This window comes from Bos indicus, chromosome 10 (assembly GCF_029378745.1).
Source record: "Bos indicus isolate NIAB-ARS_2022 breed Sahiwal x Tharparkar chromosome 10, NIAB-ARS_B.indTharparkar_mat_pri_1.0, whole genome shotgun sequence".
Taxonomy (NCBI): Eukaryota; Metazoa; Chordata; class Mammalia; order Artiodactyla; family Bovidae; genus Bos; species Bos indicus.
The window spans coordinates 9,870,917-9,894,174 of NC_091769.1; the positions used below are offsets into that span (position 1 = coordinate 9,870,917).

At 44.0% G+C, this 23,258-nt stretch overlaps 1 protein-coding gene across 1 annotated transcript in view; it reads right to left on the bottom strand.

Annotated features, from left to right (window-relative positions):
* ARSB (arylsulfatase B) overlaps positions 1-23,258 on the bottom strand; it is a 181,025-nt gene that overhangs the window by 5,143 nt on the left and 152,624 nt on the right. The window lies entirely within an intron of this gene.

The window sequence follows — 23,258 nt, forward strand, 5'->3', positions numbered from 1 at the left end:
CGGGTAAGAGGCCAGACGGATGGGGCTAAACATATGGCCTTTGTTAGTGATAAAGCTGGTTGAAAAGAACATAGCTTTAGATCTGTGGCAGGGAGGCTGTGCTAATAACTGACCCTTGTGTATTGACATATATCCCAGGGACAGGCTGGCTCCAAAATTAGACAGACAAAAGGGTCCAGATTGAGCATGCCCAGTTCCTTCTTTTAGATAACTTCCTCCTGCTCCTGCTTGTGGGGAGGAGCAAATAAGGTGCAGCGAGAGAGCCCTGAGTTCCACTCCAGTTGAAGACCCTGGTGAATCCCCAAAGGTAAGGTATGGAGGTGCCCCCTCTCTTACCTGTGCATGTTTAAACATCTCACCTTAGCACTTAACTGTGTAATTATTAGTCTGCTTTAAGTCCACATTCATCTGTTACTTTTCAAATGTGGGGTGTAACTCCAAAGTTTGCCAGACTCCCCATCAGATGCCTAAGAGCTGCAGTGGGTGGTATGTCTGTGAAGGCGCGCTCGCCACCATCTGCCCAGCCTCACCTTTGTGTGATAAAGGACTGTGAGAGTGCCCTCCACCCTGCCTGCGCGGGACTTCTGTGCTGTGCGCAGTTTAGTGAGGGAAGCTCTGTTACTGGTGGAAAAGGCAGAGTCCCATCCTCTTGTCAGAACTGTGGCAATGACCCCGGAGAGGCGTACTGCAGACGGAGCCAATAAACATCGGCGGTTTCAGACCTTCAGTCTTAACAGTCAGCACCAACAAATCATCAGCACCAAAGAGGAACTCTTTTAGACGTCTTGTTTCTGTTTGCTCGTGGCTATGCTGGCTCCGATACAAGTGGATGCTTCTAGCGATCGAGGTGTGTGAGGATGTCCACTTGACTGTACATTCCATGGACAGAGAAGCCTGGCAGGCTATGGTCCAGGGGTGGCAATGAGTTGGACACGACTAAACACACACACACACACACACACCATAGGAAGTACATTCTTAACATACAGACCGTGGTAGAACTGTGAGCACTCATAATCTACTGCTCACAAGTTTGTATATAAAAACCACATTTTGATAGCAAAGAATGTTAAATAAAAGGAATACGCTTTGTGAATATAAACAAAGGAAGGAAATGTAGCTATCTCAGCTATACTTATATACATTTACTTTTAAAGCAAACAGGAACATAAAATACCTAAACAATAAATAAGTCTAAGACTAAATGATGAAAGATGCTGTTATCTCCTTAAGTTTTATTCGCTGGGAGAAATTAAACAAAAAGCAAAGTACAAAGAATAATATAATGAACACCCTGTGTGCTGTCACTCAGAATGAATAAATATTAACATTTTGTTATATCTGCTTCTTTTAATTAGAGAAGTAGTACAATGGAGATGAAGTGTCAGATGCCTTTTCTCCATCTTCAATCCCAGTCTCTTCACCCATTACCCCAGTGGCTGCTGCCATCACGATTTCAGTGCATCTTTTAGCCATTTAAAGATACAGTAACAGATACATATGTCAAGGAATAACGCATGGTAGTTCTATACTTTAGAAATGTACATGTATGTGTAATGCTATATCTATTTTGCAACTTGACATTTTTTATCCACTACTGTGTTTTTTAGAGCTCAGAGATGATGTATATATGTATATGTATGTTTATTCCTTTTAATTATTTCCTATTTTGTTACATAAAACAGCACATTTTATTTATGCATTCCCCTTTAATAGGAATTTGGGTTATTTTACTTATTTATTTATTTTTACTATTAGCGTTGACCTTTCACAATATGGGTTTGAAATGCATGGGTCCACTTATACACAGATTTTTTTCAAGAGTAAATACTACAATACTACAGGATCTGAGGTTGCTTGAAAACATATCCACCATGTTATGTCCCTCTGGTAGGGTATGAGGGTTTCAACTTGTCCATATAGTTGTCAACACTTACCACTGCCTGTCTTTTGTTATAGCCCATTGGGTATGAAGTTTTATCTCACTATGGTTTGGATTTGCATCTCCCCCACTCCAGTACTCTTGCCTGGCAAATCCAATGGACGAAGGAGCCTGGTGGGCTGCAGTCCATGGGGTCGCTAGGAGTCAGACACGACTGAGCGACTTCACTTTCACTTTTCACTTTCATGCATTGGAGAAGGAAATGGCAACCCACTCCAGTGTTCTTGCCTGGAGAATCCCAGGGACGGGGGAGCCTGGTGGGCTGCTGTCTCTGGGGTCGCACAGAGTTGGACACAACTGAAGTGACTTAGCAGCAGCAGCAGCAGATGACTAATAAAGTTGAGCATCTTTTCATGTGTTTGTTGGCCCCTTGTATATCCTCTTTTTTGGGGAAAAGTATATTCAGATCCTTTCATTATTTACTTGTAAGAGTTCTTTATATATTCCAGATACAAGTCCCTTATCAGGTCCAAATATTTTCTCCCATTCTATGGATTGTCTTTTTCACTTTCTTGATGGTGTTTTTTGAGGTACAAAAGGTTTAAATTTTAATGAATCCCAATTTATCTAATTTCTACTGTACTGCTTATGCTTTGGTGTCATATCTAGGAAATCACTGCTTCATCCAAGGTCATGAAGATTTACATCTATATTCTCTTTTAAGAGTTTATAGTTTAGTACTTCTGTTTAGATCTTTGATTCACTTTGAATTACATTTATATGTGGTGAGAGGTAGGGGTTCAGTTTCATTCTTTCGCATGTGGATATCCGTTGCGTCAGCACTATTTGTTGAAGAGACTATTACTTCCCTAATTAATGCTTTTGACATTCTTGTTGAAAATCAGTTGACTGTATACGTAAGAGTTTATTTCCAGACTCTCAATTCTATTCTACTTATCTATATGTCTACATTCTTAAGTCAGTATCTTGATTATTGTAATTATTTGTAGTAAGTTTTGAAATCAGGAGGTATGAGTAGTTCAATGTTTTTGTTTTTTTCTCCAAGATTGATTTCATTACTCTGAGTTCTTTGAAAAAAATTTTTTTTTATGAATTTGAGGATCAGTTTAATCAATAATCTGGCAAAGAGTCAGCTGGAATTTTGTTAGGAAGTGTATTAAACTCATAAATCAATTTGGGGATTATTGCCATCTTAATATACTGTCTTCTAATCCATGAACATGGGATATCTTTTCATTTATTTAGGTCTTCTTTAAGTGCTTTACAGTTTTCAGAATATAGCTTTTGTACTTCTTTTCTTAAATTCACTCTAAGTGTTTCATTCTTTTCAATGCTATTGCAAATGAACTATTTTCTTAATTTCATGTTTGATTTGTTCATTGCTACTGTACAGAAATGCAGCTGATGGGTGTACATTGCTCTTCTACTGCACAACCTTGTGCAGTTCAGTTCAGTTCAGTTCAGTGGCTCAGTCGTGTCCGACTCTTTGCGACCCCATGAATCACAGCACGCCAGGCCTCCCTGTCCATCATCAACTCTCGGAGTTCACCCAAACTCATCCATCGAGTCGGTGATGCCATCCAGTCATCTCATCCTCTGTCGTCTCCTTCTCCTCCTGCCCCCAATCCCTCCCAGCATCAGAGTCTTTTCCAATGAGTCAACTCTTTGCATGAGGTGGCCAAAGTATTGGAGTTTCAGCTTCAGCATCAGTCCTTCCAATGAACTCCCAGGACTGATCTCCTTTAGGATGGATTGGTTGGATCTCCTTGCAGTCCAAGGGACTCTCAAGAGTCTTCTCCAACACCACAGTTCAAAAGCATCAATTCTTCAGTACTCAGCTTTCTTCAAATCCAACTCTCACATCCATACATGACCACTGGAAAAACCATAGCCTTGACTAGATGGACCTTTGTTGGCAAAGTAATGTCTCTGCTTTTGAATATGCTCTCTAGGTTGGTCATAACTTTCCTTCCAAGGAGTAAGCGTCTTTTGATTTCATGGCTGCAATCACCATCTGCACTGATTTTGGAGCCCCCCCAAAATAAAGTCTGACACTGTTTCCACTGTTTCCCCATCTATTTCTCATGAAGTGATGGGACCAGATGTTATGACCTTAGTGTTCTGAATGTTGAGCTTTAAGCCAACTTTTTCACTCTCCTCTTTCACTTTCATCAAGAGGCTCTTTAGTTCCTCTTCACTTTCTGCCATAAGGGTGGTGTCATCTGCATATCTGAGGTTATTGATATTTCTCCCGGCAATCTTGATTCCAGCTTGTGCTTCATCCAGCCCAGCGTTTCTCATGATGTACTCTGCATATAAGTTAAATAAACAGGGTGACAATATGCAGCCTTGACATACTCCTTTTCCTATTTGGAACCAGTCTGTTGTTTCATGTCCAGTTCTAACTGGTGCTTCCTGACCTGCATACACATTTCTCAAGAGGGAGGTTAGGTGGTCTGGTATTCCCACCTCTTTCAGAATTTTCCACAGTTTATTGTGATCCACACAGTCAAAGGCTTTGGCATTGTCAATAAAGCAGAAATAGATGTTTTTTCTGGAACTCTCTTGCTTTTTCGATGATCCAGCAACTTGTAGAACCTGTTTATTAGTTCTAGTAGTCTTGTAGTTGACTCCTTGGGATTTTTTAAATACAATCTCATGTCATTTATAGATATGGATAGTGTTACTTCTCCCGTGTCAATCTGAATACCTTATTTCTTTTTCTTACCCAATTGCCTTGTTAGAATCTCTATTTAATGCTGAAACAAATGGTGAAAGCCAACATCCTTGTCTTATTCCTGATCTTAGTGTAAAATATTCAATCTTTCACCATTCAGTAGGATACTAGCTATAGGTTTTTTTTTTTGTAGATGCTCTATCAAATTGAGTAAGGTCTCCTTTTATTGACAGTTTGAGTGTTCTATCCAGAAAAAGTATGACATTTGCCAAAAGTTCTTTTCTGCATCTGAGATTACTAAATATTTTTTGTCTTCTAGTCTATCAATATACTATATTAATCGATTTTAGCTATTAAACTATCATTACATTCCTGGGATGAACCCACTTGGTCATGTTGTATAACCCTCTTTATATGTTGCTGAATTCTACTTGCTAGTATTTGTTGAGGATTTTTGTATCTATATATGTGGAAGTATTGAATTATTAAATTGGTATCTTCATTATTAAATTGACAGTGTATTAAATACGTGGTTGAAACAGAAGCCAAGAATCAGAGATTTCTTAGAATGCTAATGACTTTCACAATTTTTCTGACATAGTTGGACTAGATCCAGATTTGAAAAGTAAAAGTGAAAGTGAGTCTCACAGTCCTATCTGACTCTTTGCAACTCCATGGACTGTAGGCCTGCTGGCTCCTCTGTCCATGGAATTCTCCAGGTAAGAGCACTGGGATGCCATTTCCTTCTCCAGGGGATCTTCCTGACCCAGGGATCGAACCTGGGTCTCCTGCTTTGCAGGTCAATTCTTAACCAGCTGAGACACTAGGGAAGCCCAGATTCAGAAAATATTTATTTATTAACAACTAAGTGACAAGAAAGCATTGTGTTCTTAAATTCTATGACATGGAGTGATGAGCAAAGACACATCTCAGAGAAGTTTTGAAGGTAAAATAAAAAGATTTTTGGTGACTATAGAGTATAAAAGATAAAATTCCAAGGTTTTAAATTTGGTGATAAAGAAAATATTGACATTGGCAGAATAGAGATTTTAGAGCAGGAAACAGTGGTGATAACATGATCTAGAGTTAGGCATGTTGACTTTGAAAAATTAATGTGAACCCAAGGGAGAGATATCGACTACACACGGAGCAAAGACTGGACCCTGTAAGAGAGACTGAAGGCATATATTGACTCAAGCGCTATCCGGAATGCAGTGATCACTGAACCCTGGAAACGGATGAGCTGCCTAGAGAGCGAAGCAAGAGGACAGCAGAAGCCCACAGACAGAAACTAGTGCCGAAGGAAAACTGTCAGCAATGAGGCCGAGAAGAAGACAAGAACATGCGGAAGGAGACCAGTGCAACAGGGCAGCACAGGAGCTGAGAGGGCAGAAGGCTCAGGCCACGACGCAAAAGTGCCGACCATTCTACCCATCCGCTTGATGGGTAAGAAAAGGGCATTGCATTTGTTAACCTCTGGGTAGGAACGAGGGAGTTCAGAGAGAAGTGTAAACAAACACACCTTTCTCTTTCCCTTCCGAGCTGAAAGCCACCTCTGAGATGATAAATCATTCCGGTCAGACAGGAATACTCAATTATAAGATGGATTAGTCTTGTGTATTGATTTTGGGTGTAAAGAAGGAGATCAGCAGAAAAATTTAGAGCACATGAAGAAAATCACTATCTTGCTTAATATATAGTAAACGGACAGAGCTCCATCTCTGAGCAACCTCTGGAGTTCAAGTTTCCAGAATGAGGTGGACCAACAGGTTCAGCAGAGAAGTATGTTTTCCAGAGCCAGAGGGGTTCCAGACGCACTATGGGAGTTGCTTTCAGATGGGATGGTGGGTTAACGGGTGAGGATCTAGGGTTCTAACTCCATTTCTATCAGCACAGTTTAATCCTTAAAGAAGAATCCATAATATATATTTGCTAAATAGATTGTGTTTCTCTATATTTTTGTTTGAAAAAAAGAGCCTGTGGCTAAGATAATTTGAAAGACACTAATCATCACAGATGGCAGAGTCACCGAACTGGGAAAGGACTGGGGGCTGCCTGGATCACTGGGGATGCTGCCTGGGGTTCACAGAAGGAGATCTTGCTCTCTTGGCTGTACAACCCATCCTCCTGACTCTTGAGAAACAACCATCTAGTCTTCGATTGTATTTTTATAAAATATATTTTTTCTGACTACGTAATTTATATAACTTAGAAAACACAAAAATCTATGAACAGGAAAATTAAAATTACCTGTACATTTATTAGCTGCTGTTAACATCTTGGTGTATAACCTTTGAGACTTCTAACTATACAAGACTTAAATAAAATATTATATTAAGTTATGTTAGTAGCTGACTTGAAAATAAGAAATGGAAATTTCGTAGCAAAAGTTTCTGGGACTTCCCTGGCAGTCTAGTGGTTAAGACTTAGCTTTCTAATGCAGGTTCAATCCCTTATGGGGGAGCTAAGATTCCATATGCCTTGCAGCCAAACACAAAAACAGAAAACAGAAGCAATGTTGTATTAAATTCAATCAACATTTTAAGAATGGTCTACATTAAAAAAAAAAAAAAATCTTAAAACAAAAGTTTCCATTCCTGGAGAAAACTAGCCAGGTTGCCAGGTGCCCCAACATCGGTGCATAGCCAAGAGGGGTTGTCTGGGTCTCTCTCTCTGTAACTTCTGAGTAGAATGGATTAATTGTGGCTGCAGAACGGGGCCTAGCAAGAGGCAACCTTCTAACACTGCAGGAGAGCACTGCTGGGAATGGTCATAGGACAAAAGGAAGGGGCCTGGTGATGGAAGTGAGTCCCTGATATCTCTCTCCCAGAAGATCATCATGCACAGCAGTCCTGAGCACACACTCTGGGAACCAGATTGCTCGTGTTCGGATATCTGCTCCATCACTCACTGGCTATGTGACCTTAGGCATCTCCTCATTTGTAAAACCAGGAAAATATAATTTATTTCACAGAGCAGTTGTGTGGCCTAGATGTGATGACGTATCGAAAATGTTTATCGGCAGTGTGTCTAGCGCATAGTGGGTGCACAATAAATACCAATGTGAAATCTTGGGCAACTTTCTTAACCTCCCTTGGCTCGGTTTATCATCAGTGAAATTAGTAGAACAACAGCAAACTTCTTAGCACAGTGTGTGGTCTATCGTCAACACTATCAATATTGGAAGATAATAACAGCTAATACTTAGAAGCACTTACTACTGTAAATCATAAACTATGGTGGCAGGTATTCTATGTATATCAAATCATTTAATTCTTGCAGTAACTCTATGAAATAAGTAATAATGTCTGGCAATAAAGGTCACTGAATGCTAGCTATTATCAGTTTAATATAAGTTTTTTCTTTTATGTTCTGTTCTACTCAAGATTTACAACGAGGAAAGTAAATTCATTACTATACCCGAAAAAAAAAAAGAAAACTAATCATTTCTCTGGTCTGCATTTGGAGAAGACTTATTTGTTCTCCAATTCATGTTCCAGAATCTGAACAGGACTGGCAAGAAAAGCATTTATGGTGGAAGCATTGATTTGTCACTTTGAGGCTTTCTTTTCTGCCCTGTTTCGTGGTCTGCCATTCATTTCCACTGAATTCTATTTGTTTTTGTCTTGTTTTATAATTCACAAAGATCAGTTTAAAATTTCATTCTACCTCTAATGACCCATTTTATTCCTCATGCTAATATGCCATCTTTGTACTTTGATGACAATGAATATTTACTTAGCAAATTTAATCACTTGTGCTAATGGGGAAAACCCCAAGCTTTCCCAGATATTTGATTATCAAACTGTTTTCTAAAATGCAATCTCTTCAGGTATACTTTTAGTGAATAGGTTGGATTTAAGTTTAATTAGCAACAACTTTGTTGTTGTTCAGTCACTAAGTCATATCTGACTCCTTGTGATCCATGGATTGCAGCACACAGGCTTTCCTATTCTCCACTGTCTCCCAGAATTTGCTCAAACTCATGTCCATTGAGTCGATGATGCCATCCAACCATCTCATCCTCTGTCATCCCCTTCTCCTCCTGCCCTCAATCCTTTCCAGCATTAGGGGCTTCTCCAATAAGTTGGCTCTTCACATCAAAGTGAAAAAGTATTGGAGCTTCAGTTTCAGCATCAGTCCTTCCAATGAATATTCAAAGTTGATTTCCTTTAGGCTTGATTGGTTTGATCTCCTTGCAGTTCGAGGGCTCTCAAGAGTCTTCTCCAGCAGCACAATTTGAAAGCATCAATTCTTCAGCACTCAGCCTTCTTTATGGTCCAACTTTCATATCCATATATGACTACTGGAAAAACCATAGCTTTGACTATGTGGACCTTTGTCAGCAGAGTGATGGCTCTGCCTTTTAATACACTGTCTAGTTTTGTGATAGCTTTTCTTCCAAGGAGCAAGTGTCTTTTAATTTTGTGGCTGCAGTAACAGTCCACAGTGATTTTGGAATCCAAGAAAATAAAATATGCCACTGTTTCCACTTCTTCCCCTTCTATTTTCCATGAAGTGATGGGACCAGATGCCATGATCTCAGTTTTTGAATGATGAATTTCAAGCCAGCTGTTTCAGTCTCCTCTTTGACCCTCCTCAAGAGGCTCTTCAGTTCTTCTTCACTTTCTGCCACTAGAGTGGTATCACCTGCATTATCTGAGATTGCTGATACTTCTCCTATTGAATCTTGGTTCCAGCTTGTGATTCATCCAGCCTGGCATTTCACATGATGTACTCTGCAACAACTACCTTCACCTCTGGTGCTTAAAAGTTCTTCAAGTGGTTTGTTCTGTGAGTCAGTTTGTTATGTGAGTCAAATTTGTCTCTTAAAGTTTATTACACTAAAGTTTTATTTACAATAAACATTTGATTGGCTGATCATTTCTTCAATCCAAGAGAAGTTCAAGGACTCCCAAACTCAAGGTGAAGTTCAAGTCACTAAGGTGCTAGTCAGTCTGAATCCCACCCCCTGCTGCCTGTTCCTCTGCCCAGATCATAGTGCATTCAGGCTACATGTGGGGGGACATGTGGGGCACACGTGAGGATCAAAGCAGCAGTCTGCTCACAGTTTTACTTGTCTCGGAAACTGTGGCCTTAGGCCAAGGCTGCCTCCCATCTCACTGCATGGTGAAGACTTACATGTCCAGATGCCAATGTGCTCATTGTTGTCTTGAGTTGATTTTTAAACATCATTCTGGATCTAAAGATAGAAGTTTTTCTCTAAAAATAATTCCTGAAAAACACTGTTGGAACCCCCACACTGTGAGCTGACGCTTTACTTAATTTTCAGAAATAGGCGGGGAAAGCTGTTAACAGTCATAGAGACGGCCCTCCTGGCTCGAATACTGGGATGGACAGAGCTTTGAGAAACGCAGCAGCATTCCCCCTGCTATTACTCTCTAGTTCTGAAAAGGAACTTGGAGAAACCACTGTGCATTTCAGCGGCCTTTCGAATAATCTCTTCCTATTATCTTGTTAAATCATTTAACCACTCTGACTTCCTGTTTCCAAGTATGTCAAATGAGGATAAAAATAATGCCTACCTCACAGGATGACTATGAGGATGAAATGAGATCCTACTGGCGGTAAGTTTAAGTACAAAAGTCCCGGTTACATGTTTCTTAGACTCCCACAGCACTTGCCACAAGGCTGGGCACACAGACAAAACTGACCAACTCAAAGAAAGCATTTCAGTTCAAGTCAAACCTGCGGCCTTCCACAGAGAGCCATCAAAATCAAGGTGTGATCAATTACCCGACTCTGTAATGACTGAGATCTAAATCAGCTGGAACAAGGTATTATTAGACAAGTATAAGGAAGGGGGGGCTTCTCTGGTGGCCTTCTCTGGTAAAGAATCGACCTGGAATGCGGGAGACCTGGGTTTGATACCTGGGTTGGGAAGATCTCCTGGAGGAGGGCATGGCAACCCACTCCAATATTCTTGCCTGGAGAATCCCATGGACAGAGGAGGCTCGTGGGCTACAGTCCATGGGGCTGCAAAGAGCTGGACACAACTGAGCAGCTCAGCGCACACAGCAAAGAAAAGGGGAGGGGAAATCGCAAGGCATCAGTCAAAGGCTACAAACTGTCAGTTACCCAAGTTAAGTCCTAGAGACCTATTGTACACCATGGTGTGCACACTTAACAACACTGCATTGTGTACTCACATATTTGCTAAGAAGGTGGAATCTTATGTCCAGTGTTCTTATCTCTCTCTCTCACACACACAATGATAATAAACGAAGGAGGTGGGAGGAAACATTTGGAGGTGATGGATAATTTATGGCATAGACTGTGACACTGGTTTGATGGATGTATACTTATTTCAAAACCCAAGAAGGTGTACACAATAAATATGTACAGCTTTTTGTATATCAATCATATCCAAATTAAGTGGTTTAAAAGTGAATGAGTACAGGAACGAATGAAGAAAGAGAATGAAAATTATGCCAAAAAAAAAAAAAATGTGGTGACATCACCTAAATCTTATATGCTAAACTGGAGGTCTGGGCAAAATTGTGAAAATAGAGTGAGATAAAACAGGAATTCCCAATTTGGTTCTGTACTGGGGGTCACCTGACCCCAGCAGTCACCTTAGCACTGAGCTCTCCCTGAACCCAGCACAGCTCAGCCTTGGTCTCTTGCCTGGCCCAACCTGCCAACATGGGCTGCCCAGCCTTCAGTGACCTGCAATCAACCCCTTCAGCAAGCAGCATCTATTACACCTGTTACGGTCTTACATAGCCCTTCCCTCCAAACAAATCATATAAACCAGCACAAAAGGAGAGCTGTCCAGTCTCCACCTGGCTTCACCGTCCATGGATTCCCAGGGTAGAAGGCAGCAGCCCAGAGCATTCTGTTACATGCACCACGTGGGCACAGGTGCTAAGGGTGGGGGGCTGGGCGTGTGGGAGCACGTTGGCACTGAGGGATGGTGGAGCTGGTGTGTGGATCTGGGATATGGTGGGTCACATGTCCTTTGCCCTTCGGGGCCACCCCCACCCCTTGGGGCTCATACAGCCCTGCTGGTAAGTACCCAGAGAAGGGAAAAATTGGGAGGCCTGATCACCATGAAAAATTCCTCAGTGGGGGGGGGTGCTTCCCTGGTGGTCCAGAGGTTACGAATCCGCCTTGCAATGTAGGCGATGTCAGTTTGATCTGTGGTATGGGAACTAAGATCCCACATGCCACAGGGCAACTGAGCCCATGGGCCAAAACAAAAGATACTCAGTGATGCGACCAAGACCCCACGTATAGCAGCTAAGACCCGACATAGCCAAATAAATAAATGAGTAAATATTAAAAAAAAATTCCAAATTTTTTTTGGAATTCATCCTGTCTCTCATTCCTGGACTTAACCCTGATTGCTACAAGTTTACTGTTACATCCACACTACTTATTTAGAATCCTGCCTCTCCCTGGTGAAATCCTTGCAACATGAAACAGGAGTGTTGGGGAAAGTACGCCAGACATAAAGCTAATCAGAAAAAGGTGAGGAGGAATATTACACATGTTATTTATTACCTACGAGGGAAAAATCAAAATGCTCATAATTTTTATATATGCACTCCATATATTTCAAGTGGATCTAGGTTTATGATTTTTGGTTTACAAAGTCAGTTTCTCTGACACCTACTCATTCAGTCCATATTTGATATTATAAAAGTCCTAGGGAAAAAAGAGTTTGATGTGGCTTGCTCAGCCTAGACATGGTTCAAATGTTAATCATTATTGACTCGTGCATAGTAAGTATCAGAGAATGTGCCTGCATTACAGGGAACTTCAACAGTTGGTTGCTGTCTGACATTAACCTGAAGTGTCAACTGAGCTGTGTAAACAAAGCCATAGAAAACCACCATTCAGGGAATCCCTCAACTTGGCTGTCATAGTAAATTAAGCAATTTATATTGCAAATGGTTGATCAGAGATCTGCTTATATGTGGGTTCAAATGGATCTTGAATAAGCATCCTATTTTATACTAATCACTCATTTGCCTATTAAACAAATATTTCTTTCTTGATCACTCTATGTGCTCATTACTAAATCTTCAGCATGAAAAAGAAAAATGGGGTCCAGCAGGTAATAATAAAATATTTTTGTTAAAAAAGCAGAAATTTCTAAAACAGTGGGATGAACATTTGCTGCCTGAGTGAGTAAAATGCACAAAGTGTTGGGTGATTCCAAAAGGGATGCTAGCTGCCTGGGAAGATGCTGAAAGGTGGCGCTTTCTCAGCTGGGCCCTAAGGACAGGATGATGTGACAGCAAACAGAAAGTGACAGTGATGTTTCAGGGATAGGGAGTGGCCTGAAATTTTCTTCTCCCCCTGGCATCTTCCTCCTCTTCCATATATAAACACAAAAATGCTTGCAAGGCACGCCCCAGGGTCCCTGGCACAGAGAAACTGCTCCATCGGAGTTAGTTATCATTCCTACCTGTTGTCATTGTATTTTCCAGCTTCTTCTGTTTTTTCTCCTTTCTCTGTTCATCTCTTCAATGTTTCCTTCCCTCAAGCTCAATGTTTAACATTTCCCTAGGTATGCAAGACTCCACAGTCTCATCTCTTATCCAGAGGTTCTTCTGTCTGTCCAATTCCCTGTGTCTCTAACCCAGGGACCACATAGCTGGAGCCCAACCTCCTTGCCTCACATGTTGCCCTTCTAATTACGCTGCAATCCTGCGTTTGGAGATAGGGAATTTGATATCCATCTCCTGTTTCTGGCCTTGGCCATCAAAATAGGTTCCACTTATTTCTCCCCTCTCTTCTATGGACAACAGTTGAAGTACTCTCTCTGGTTCCACCACATCTCAGCCTCCCACGAGCCCCCCTGCCCCTCTTCAGCCCTGTAGCTGGCATGAGGAGGAGGGCTGCAAGTCTGAGCAAGCCTGTGGGCCTGCCTGCCTGTAAGAGAGCTTGCTTCTCCAGGCGGCTGCCCACTGACTGCCCTACACACTGCTGAGTCCTGGACTCCCAAGCAGCGTGCCAGATCTCCACCTCTTCATGTTGCAGAAAAAGAGGCAGAAAATACAGACTGAGAAGAGAAAAGCGGTGGGGGACGGAACCCTGGGGAGAACCAACGTTTGAAAGGCAAGGCAGAAAGGGAAAGAGCCCAAAGATGGAGGAGGAGGAGTAAGCTGAAAGAATGCCTCCGCATCCAGGGGAAATATTCCCTGGAGAAAATGGTTCATGCCAGAGAGGGGAAGTATGAGAAAGCAGGGAAGGAAAGCCTTGACTTGGGTTTAGAACATACAAAGCCTGTAAGACATGTAACGGGGGATCCAGTGAGCTAGTAATAATAAAGATAAAATAGAGAAGAGGGACTCCCCGTTGTTCCAGTGGCTAAGACTCCAAGCTTCCAATACAGGGAGCCTGGGTTCAATCCCTAGTCAGGGAACTAGAGCCCACTAACTCTGGGCTGCAACCAGAAAGAGCCCTCATGCGACAGCTAAGACCCGCAGCCAAATAAACAAATAAATATTTAAAAAAGAAATGCAATTGCTACACAAACAAACAAAAAAACAGAGAAGAGCGTGAGTTTTCTCTAATCAGCCTCCAGTGAACATGACAACAGACGGTCATTTCCAGCTCCGGCATCACTGCTCACGCGCCAACCACCGTCTCCACGCTGATCCCGCCCCACAGAGGGCTAATCTAATGCAGAACCATGGCGATCCGCTGAACTCACATTTTCAGTCTGTCTCTCTCTAAATACAAGTTTTTCAAGTAATTGGTAGAGTCTGTCAGCAAATAGCTATAAATAGGCACTGTGTATATATAAAAAAAGAGGGAAACTAACCAAACATATTCATCTTCAGCCTGTGATTAAGACGATGAGCATGAACGAGGCTCAGCCGTCTGCTCTCTGGCTAGGGATGAAAGAAGGAAAGCCTCCCCTGCCCGCAACATGGCATTTAGTGAAAGCCCAACCCGAAAGCTTCACGGTCCAAGATGCCTTGCTGAAGGCTGGACTCTTCCTGTGTTGCACAGTTCATACTCCGGGGCACAGGAAAGAGTGCCTAGGCTCTGAGCACGTTTTCAGACGAGGAAGAAATAACGGTAATTTAATCCTTCATGTGGAAAGCGGGCTCTGCCCATGGGACCCGTCCGTGACGGCTGTCAGGCGGGCCCGGCTGCTCGCAGGCAGCTGGAGATGCTGCCCCTCCCGACCCCGGATCTCCAACTGGGGCAGCAGGGGCAACAATTACAGTGCAGAAAACTGCAGCTGGTTGGCGCCCTTCCAAGGACAGCCCTCCAGAGCACAGCTCTTCTGTGGCCCAGACCCTAGCATGTTACACAAACCTATAATCACCGAAATGAGGACCACTAGGTGCTGCTTGCCAAAGGGAAAAAAGCAAAAATGTGGGACCACTCTTTCTAGACTGCTCGAGTTCTTGGCAGCAGCCCAGTTGAAACTAAGGCTGTTTTGTATTCTGAGACTATTGGGTTCTCACAGGAAGCAGGATTCAGAGCACACTTTCCACAGAACACTGGAAACACATCCGAGACCATCAAAAAGAGGGTGTTTTTTGCTCTCCAGGTGAGCTAGCAACAATGGAGTGAATGGTAAAGAGGTCCCAATAATGCTTCAGATCAGCTTAAAAAGGGGCGGTTCCATAGAGGACCCGCCTTAATTGCTCGTGAGTCTCCAGATGCTGGTTTGAATCTGGCAGCAGGATGATGGGAGTCCACCGGACAGGCAGCCTGAGATTCCCAAAGCCTTGGTCCTCTCCCAGAAAACCCGTATTAACTGTCACATCCAGAATCCTGAAAGTTTCCTGAGGATGCGGACTGTCAGGCACCTCACGTGATTCTCCAAGGGGCAGAGTGTGACTCCGGGCTGGCCAGTCCATTCTGGACAGACACTTTCTTCCCAGCACCTGGGTTGCCGTTTTGAAGCCCAAAGCAGGTGGGAGGAACTCCCCTCTAATATTACCCCCACCCCTTCTTCTCTTTCCCCAACACTAGAGTCAGCCTCGTCACATTAAGGGAGGATGTGAACAGCAAAGCTCTGTTTCTGAGGCCTGCATATGGAAAACCAATTAAGATGGGGAGAAAAAACAAGACAGGACTGAATTTCCCATCTGATGCAAATAAGAATGTTGAGAAGAAGGCAGGTTTAGAAATGACGAGGAATCAGCTGTCGTATCAGGGGCCCAGATAATGAGAGGACGCACCCGGCAGTGGTTTTGGTGATCCAAGCTCCAGAGCCAGGGGATCCCGCAGGCATGGTTCTTTGGTCTGATGCTTTCTCTGGTTCTTGCACAGTTTTTCACGTGAAAAATCTTAATAACATGGAAAATCTAAAAGACCTCCAGGGACTTCTCTGGTGGTCCAGTGGTGAGGAATCTACCTTGCAAGGCAGGGGACAAGTGTTCGATTCCCTGTTGGGGAAATAAAATCCCACATCTTAAGCCTGAGTGCCTCAACTCCTGAAGCCCACATGCTCTGGAGCCCACGTACCACAACTAGTGTTCCACACCTCTGCAGGAAAGACCCTGCATGACGCAACTAAATAGTTGCAAATAGATGCAACTATTTTGAAACCACAAAATAAATAAATATTTAAAAGACAGACCTCAGGCAATGCCACTACTCCCTGAAACCTCTTTCTTGGGGGGAAAATGTATTGTAAATAGGAAAATGGGAACATTTATAACTGAATCCTTCAGGACAAACCCAGACTTGGGTGGGTGTAAGAAACAAAGTAGCAAGGTCCCCACAGACGGCTAGGGATGCACCGGCAGACATGGCTCCCCTTCAAATGTTTTGCCCAAAGATCTCCCTTTGGGCCTGGAATTCCAAAACTCCCAAGCGGGCCTGGGCCCAGAAAACCTCTTGTGTACAACCTTGAGTGCAGACAAGCATGGTGGCCTTGGCTGCTCATTTAAAATAGCAGAACCAAAGATGGAAGGAGTTGTGGTCCCTGAAACACCACTGGGAAGAGAGCCTTTAGCCAGGTACTCTGCCCTAACTGGCTAAAGGCTCTACATTTATATACATCATATATTCAGACAACAGCAACAATGACCACAACCACAAGAAATCAAAAAGAATGTTCTGGGCATCTGATATGCTGAAGTAATTATGTGTTATAGGAATTATAGAAAAGCATTAATTACTTATCTCTGTTTTTGAGGATGTGCCAGGTACTGTTTTAGATATTGAGGAAAGCAGCTCTACTCCAGAAGTTCAGTATGAACTGGAAGGATATGTGTCCATAAAAGAGAAAATATGAAAAACTGCCAAAGGAGTGGTAAAACATAATGTAAATAATTTAAGCATTAATCAAGTACCTCGTATTTGCAAGCCACTATGTAAAGGACTTTGGGGAGTGTTACAGGACTCCAAAGACAGAAAGCTTATTTTCTAGTCGGTGGGGTAAAGGAAGGCTTCCTAGAAAAGGTGAGACTTGGGCATGAGTGCTGGCCCTGAATAATTGGCAGGATTCAGAGAGGCAGGTGGGCAGGAATAGGATGTCCCAAGCAGTGAGGAATTGTATGAGGTGGGAATTCACCAAGTCTGCTTGACTCTGGAGTATAGTTCTGATTCTCAGAAAGCACTCACTGGTAGTGATTCTTATGTGTCCCCTTTAATTTGGTTACTGCATCTGCCTCTGATGAAGGCTGGTGACCTTCAAGTCATAGGACGTCAGGATCTTTGAAATACCTGTCCTGCCTGAGGGCATGGATGCAGAATCAAGGAAATATGGAGCATTTTGGAAAAAATTTTTTGGAGGATAGTTGGACACCTTGGCTGGCTGGAGGGAGTCTAGAATATGACCAGTTTGAAAAGGATAGGCTGATTTAGCTCCCCCAAACTATAGAAGTTAGACCTTTTTTTTTTCCAGCAGGTAACTGGAAGCTGGAAACATTATTTTGAGCAGGCAGGGAAGGCACATTTTAGAAAGATTCATCTCCACTCTCATGATGACCTGATTATGAAGCTTTCCAGATGACTGGATCCTGCAAACACATCTCAGCCGGGAATAACAGTCACAGGGAGGAGCTACTTCACACTGCAGATGTGTAAATTAGCATCCCACAGCAGAGCCGAAGAGCCTAATCAGAGGGCCTTGCTGGGCGAGCAGCACTGAAACAGTCCAGGCCTTGGGGGCAGAAGGAAAGTCTACAGACCACAGGGTGGGGAAAAGGACTATGAGGTCTGCAATGGCATCGCTGAAAGAAGAAGCAAAGACTGGAGGAGAGGCTGCTTTTGAGGAGGAGGATGAATGAGGTTTAGACATGCAGGTTTAGATGTGATGACGGATGTATCACAGGTGCTTGAGGAACAGCGCCTGCGTTCTGCAACGCGGCCCACGGGGCCTGCACACTCTGCTGTGCCTCCTTCTGGGATCACAACCTCCCACGCTGCCTGGCCTCCTCGAAGCTCGCTGTGGGCCAGCGGACTGGACAGTGTGGGAGCACAACTCCAGGCCCTCTGATGCACAGCCTTCCATGGAGACAAGTGTGCTGGCCTGGGCCACACATTTAAAATGGCAGAGCCAAAGGGAGAAGGAGCTGTGGTCCCTGACACTGTTGGGCAGAGAACTGTCTACTGCTCAGGAGGACCCACTTGGCGCTCTGCACAAGTGAGAAATGCTTCGACTGTCACAGAGTTTGGTTTGTGCACCATGCCTGCATCATCTTAGCGAATCCATCCCTCCTCTGCTCTTAGCCACTCCTCTTGTCAGTATGTTCCAGTCACACTGGTGTCTTTCAGCACTTGGGGCACACTGAGCTCTGTTCCTCTGGATGGCCCTTCCCGGTTGTAGGTGTCTTTGTATCTGCTCTTCTCTCAACCCAGAGCTCAACTCTTTCTTCTTTCTACAATCCAGCCTGGTTAACTCCTATTCTGCTGCTGCTGCTAAGTCGCTTCAGTCGTGTCCGACTCCGTGGGACCCTATAGACGGCAGCCCACCAGGTTCCTCTGTCCCTGGGATTCTCTAGGCAAGAATACTGGAGTGGGTTGCCATTTCCTTCTCCAGTGCCTGCATGCATGCTAAGTCGCTTCAGTCGTGTCCGACTCTGTGCGACCCCATGGACAGCAGCCCTCCAGGCTCCTCTGTCCACAGGATTCTCCAGGCATCCTGGAGTGGGTGGCCATTTCCTTCTCCAACTCCCATTCTAGGTATCTCAGATCAAATAATACTTCCTCAGGATAGTCTTTTCCCACCTCTGAAATGAAAGTAGGTCAAGCCCTGTTCATTTTTCATCATAATACACATGACAATTTGTAATCATCTATAACTTTGTTTTTATGTCATCCTCTAAAAGTTTAAGATCCAAAAAAGGCAGGGACCATAGCCATTTTGTTCCCCAGGGCACTAACAAGCTCTGAGCTCTGTGTAGCTGATACATGTTATGGAATAAGGGACTGAGCTGGAGCTCCCAGGGGTGGTTAGACTTGGAGGGAGCTCAGTAGGGACAGGTGGACAGAGGGTAGCAGCCAAGACTTGACTGTGGGACATACACACACAGGGACAGCATCTGTGTCTTGATCTGACATCTGCAAAAGAATAAGGTGCAGAGAAATGACATAAGGATAATTAAGGAGATAAGTATTGGGCTGACCAAAAAGCTTGTTCAGGTTTTTCCATTGTTACAGAAAAAACCCAAACACACTTTTTGGCCAACCCAATGCTATTGAATAAAGCATGTTAGAGCTCCCTCCGCGCCTTAGACATCATCTACCCTGAGCTCCCCCTTTGCAGAGATGAGGGGTAGAAGTTAAGCTCCCTGCCCTAGCTAGTTGGTGTCTGAAGTGGGAGCTGCTGCTCTAATACCCAGCTCTGCATTTAGGCCAGACTAAAAGCTTGCGGTCTCTTCTGTCTGAGAAGGAATTTGTGGCCAGGATGAACCTGCGGTCCTACTGCTCCATCTAAGGGTGTCTCGTGAAGCTCTTGTGATGGATTTCAGTGAATTGGTATCTCCTAAGATGCTAACTCCAGGGTCTTTCCTCCTGAATGGACAAAGAGAAGGAGGGCTGTTTTGCACACATGAGAATGCATCTACATCCTTATTTGACTGTGTTTGCTCTCCTGAGAGTGAAGCAAGTACTTACCCGGATGAGATAAGAGCTTGGAAGAACACAGGGCAGGCACCCTGGGACCTGGAAGACAGATTTCCCCTCACCGTCTGGCTCTCTCAAGGAGAAACTGACAGTCCTCTGTCATGTATTTCCCTCTGCACTGGGGACGCTTCTTGTGTTAATAGGATTAAATTGGCTTGTCAGTCCTCTGGTAGCCTTTGAACACTTGAGCGAAAGTCAACAGCTTACTGGGTTCTTGCAAAAGAAATATTTGCTGCTAGAGTGTTCTCCACACATACCCCTGCCTCCCTTGATCATTACTAGACTCTTCAAGCTACTGAAGCTGGGGCCTGGCACAGCAAAGCACGTGCTGCTGCGAAGAGCACCACAGGGGGCAGAGGGATCCCTTGGATTTGCACCCCGCCCCCCACCCAGGCCTGTTCTACTCCTGCAAGCGTCTGTGAGGTCAGGGCGTCCAAGTGCCCACAGGAACAGTGCTGGTCTTCTCAGCTGGAGGGCTTGGATCACCCATCTGCTTCCCTGCCTATGGCTGTTTTCCTAGTTTATTGAGCCCGAGTCCTTCTGGAGGTTCAAACGAGGCAAGCTCTATGAAGATGGAATTCTTCTTCCATGAAACACAGTAATTTATTCATATTTCAACAAATACTTATTGAACATTTACTCTAAACATGGTTCCATATCAGGAATTGGTTTTCTTCCATCCAATGATTATTTATTGAGCATCTCCTAGGTACTACGAACTGTGCTCCAGTGTTATTCCCTGCAGGTCAGGAGCTCTGGGTCTAGCAAGGGCCTGCTGCTCATTTCTGTGGCCTTACCCCACACTTGAAGGCCGCTGGCAGAGCGGTGGCCATCCTGGTGAGCCAAGGGTATAAGAAGAGTCCCTGAATGGCTCTAAGACTCTTTAGCCATTAACATTTTGAGAATAGAAAAGAAAACCCCCTTAGTTTCAAGGAGAAACTAAGAAATCACACATATCACCCAAGATACGTACAGAATTAAACTCCTGCCAAAAGAAACAAACACCAGGGGAGAGATTCTCTCTGGGGATTAGTCCGTGCTCATGCAGATGGAACCAAACTGGGAAATGGAAAGAAAAAGACTGTTTCACTCCAGCTCAGGTGGCTTTATTTCCAAACAACTGCATTCTTCTTCTTGCCTTGGCACCCCCTCCAAACCCACCTGCCACTGAGGTTAGAGAATTTGGTTGATGTAATTGCATAAGCTTCTCCAAGGGTGAAGAGTAGAGGGTAAGTTAGAGAGAAGCCATTAAGAAGACTGAGTGCCAAAGAATGGATGCTTTGAACTGTGGTGCTGGAGAAGACTCTTGAGAGTCCCGTGGACTGCAATGAGATCCAAACAGTCCATCCTAAAGGAGATCAGTCCTGAATAGTCACTGGAAGGACTGATGCTGAAGCTGAAACTCCAATACTTTGGCCAGCTGATGTGAAGAACTGACTCATTGGAAAAAATCCTGATGCTGGAAAAGATCGAGGGCAGGAGGAGAAGGGGATGACAGAGGATGAGATGGTTGGATGGCTTCACCAACTTGATGGACATGAGTTTGAGCAAAATCCAGGAGATGGTGAAAGACAGGGAAGCCTGGTGTGCTGCAGTCTATGAGGTCGCAACGAGTCAGACGCGACTGGGCGACTGAACAATGACAAAGTTAGAGAAGAGAGGAAAGCTGGAAACTGCCTGATTTTCATGTGACACAGAAGAAACGGAAGCTGAGGAACTATTGTGACTTCACAAGCAGGGCGCCACAGCCACTGGGAGGAAAAAAAGCCAGAGTTCAGAGGGAGCAGCGGAAGTCTCTTGATACGGCAGATAATTAATGCACTAAACCCAACCACCCAAGGCAGCAGTGGAAATGGTAATTACCCAGTGCTTTCAGAATGGACCCTGGAGAGGAGGCAAAGTAGGCAGTTCCCACTTTCACAGGTGCTGATGGCCCTGTGGGTGTGACCCTGCTGTCCCCACGGGGTTGGCTGGAGTTGACAGCCTGCCTCCCACCTCCCGGCTCACTCAGAGGGCTCCCTGCTCACAGCAGCGGTCCACACAGCTGCCGAATCACCTGTAAAATCAACGCCCCTTGGCAGGGATGAGATCATCAAGTTCCTCTAAAATTCCTAGGACTTAGCTCAGTAAGAGCCCCATAAATATTTATTGAATGACTGATTTTCTCTGAAATGTTCCCTTATCTCCTGGCCAGAGATCACTATTTGGGTGAGGTGGGGGGTCTCAACCTTGGCTGCCAGGTTTCGTGAGAACGCCACACAGACATGGTTTCTTAGAAACAGGACGGTCCTCACTGGTTTCCTCCAAGGGACGCGCACTGGAGAGTGAGACCCCAGGTAAATTATAAATCCCGTTTGAAAGGGAGAGTGGAAAACACCAAGGCTTTCCACGTTGATTGCCGGATTGTATAACGAAAGCATCTGACTGAGTCCTATAGCCATATCAGGTTTACCTGGCTGATGAGTTACTTTCTGCATTTTCCTCTTATCTGTGGTGGAAATCTAACATTTTAGCTACATGTCAGGGCAGAATTAAGCCAGCAAAATCCATGGGAAGTTACTATTTCATTGTGATCATCTACATTTTCATACTAGACATGTGATTTTATACCAGGTACATGTTGAAGATTTAGTAAGACAAGAAGGAGAAGTGATTAGTAAGAAATATAACCTTTTGTTTTTATTCACTAATTTTATTTCTAATGATTTTCCTTCTATCCATCTTTCACTGCAGAAGAAAGAGGCAAATGTGAACTTGTCTTCTCTTTTCCCATGACAGGAAGAACTATTTCTGAGGGCTAACTTGGTGGTTCAAAGGTAGAGAATCTGCCTGCCATTGTAGGAGACGTGGGTTGGATCCCTGAACCTGGAGGAGTCCACGTGCTGCGGAGCACCTAAGCCCATGCGTCACAACTTCTGAGCCCATGCTCTACAACCTGGGAGCTGCAAGTCCGTGCTCAGAGAAGAGAAGCCACCCCAGTGAGAAGCGCCCTGCCACAACCCGAGAAAAGCCTGTGCAGCAACGAAGACCCAGCACAGCCGAAAACAAAGAAATACAATTATACATATACACATAAACGAAAGAGCTATTTCTGAGAAAGCAAAACTCTTCTTAGCATCAGATTTTTCTGGTTTTCTCTGACCGTGACTAGAAAAGCAAGCAAGCAAGAAAGGGAATAATAAGCAAGGATAAATATATGCTGAATGTGTCTTTGTCCTCTGATCAGGAAAATGGCAGGGTGAGCTGGCATGTCCACTTGAAGTGAATCTCCAAGTTCTGGTTACCATGACCCCGAACGCTGCAAGGAACACTTCAAGGAGCATTTGCCCTTCATGCTGTGCAAAGGCCAGCAATGGAAGGCACAAAGGGCCTGGACTCTGGTAATAACAGCTCCTCAAGTCCAGCTCACCCGTTCCTGGCTCTGCAGCCTTGGGCAAATGACTTAAGTCTTCTAAGCTGTGCTTCCCTATAAAATAGGAGCAACACCAACATGTATCTCTCTGGCTTTTCTGTGAGGATTAAAAGGGCCAACGAATGCAAAGTGCTAAGCCTGTGCCTGGCACCTGCTATAGGGAAAATATGGTGGCCTTCACTGTGATGATGATG